Here is a 1,679-nt window from a genome sequence, read left to right on the forward strand (position 1 = left end):
GGAGGAAAATACTGTATATTTTCGACGTATTGTCATTTCAACAGCGTCGTAAAATTTAAATAAATAATTCTTTGTCCTTCTGCAAAACCGTTTCTGCCCTGATTTCTTTTAATTTCCGCTCTTTTAATCCTCAACAGTACAATTTTCAATTCTCTGTAAATTCTGTTTCGCGAAAAATACAGTCTTTGTCATACAATAGAAACGCACGCGTACCATAATAGTTTTGTCAATATGACGAAATACTTAAAAAAAATTAAAACTTCTTTATACATTGGGGAACCTATTATACTATTATATCCCACTATTTATTTTAACAAAAATTCCCATACTTCTTCAAACATCACAATGCAAACAATTTTAAACAAATCTTTATTCACTTCTCCCACGCTAGCGATAAATATTTTAAAAGAAATGTACTTAACCGAAGGTAGAATAGAGGGCTTACCTATTTCTCTATTTGGAATTTTTTTCTTAGTCTAGATTTCAATAGAGCGAATTTTAAGGTTTTTTTTTCAAATATATTTTTGTTTATTTCACTACCCCATCAAATTTAGAATAATAACCAGTAAAGATATCGCGTGTTAATGCTGGAAATATCAGAATTTGTTTTCCTCGTGTTGAGTAGCTAATTATGAAGTCTGGCGTCTTAAAATTTGCATAATTTTTTCCCGTTTGCACCCGGATTAATTCTTATTTTTGTCGGGTAGTTTTAATATACTTGGACATAGCACGTATTCCTCGGGGCGATCTTAATGGTTTATGAAATGTTTAGCCCGTTTAGTTTCAATTTGTTACACCACATTTTATTAGGCCTGTTTATGACATTATCCAAAACACTGACTACACTTTTACAAAAAAGCATATTATAGTGGTTCTTAACTACATTTGAACCGAATAGTGGAATAGTTACTTAAATTAAAGAATTAATGTAATTTTTTACTAATATTATACGGAGGTTAAGTTTTTCATTTTCACGAATGTAATTTAAAGCACGTTTAAAAGGTAGGTTGAAGTCATTTAAAATAAAATTGTAATTAATTTATTAAACTATTTGATAGCAAATTAACTAAAATATAAATACTTTTTACATAATGATATCTAGAAACTTTTAATATAAATCTGTGTAAAATTTTATTAATTATTAAAATAATTATCTGTTTGAGGATCAACTTCTTAAGAAAGTTTTAACAAATATAATTATAATGAATTCATTTCATAAAATATTTAACATTAAACTAATTACGACTAAGTCTAGAAACCTTGTTTATAATGATTTCTAAAAATGATTAAGATCAACTTAAGATTATAGTAATAATAAAAACTGCAATAGTATTGGTTTGATTTTATTAATTATAAAAACTGCAATAGTATTGGTTTTATTTTATTAATTATAAAATCTGCAATAGTATTGGTTTGATTTTATTCATTATAAAAACTGCAATAGCATTGGTTTGATTTTACTAATTATAAAAACTGCAATAGTATTGGTTTGATTTTATTAATTATAAAAACTGCAATAGTATTGGTTTGATTTTATTAATTATAAAAACTGCAATACTATTGGTTTGATTTTATTAATTATAAAAACTGCAATAGTATTGGTTTGATTTTATTAATTATAAAAACTGCAATACTATTGGTTTGATTTTATTAATTATAAAAACTGCAATAGTATTGGT

The sequence above is a fragment of the Leiobunum rupestre genome, chromosome 11, assembly GCF_980474605.1.
Source record: "Leiobunum rupestre chromosome 11, qqLeiRupe1.1.hap1, whole genome shotgun sequence".
Lineage (NCBI taxonomy): Eukaryota > Metazoa > Arthropoda > Arachnida > Opiliones > Sclerosomatidae > Leiobunum > Leiobunum rupestre.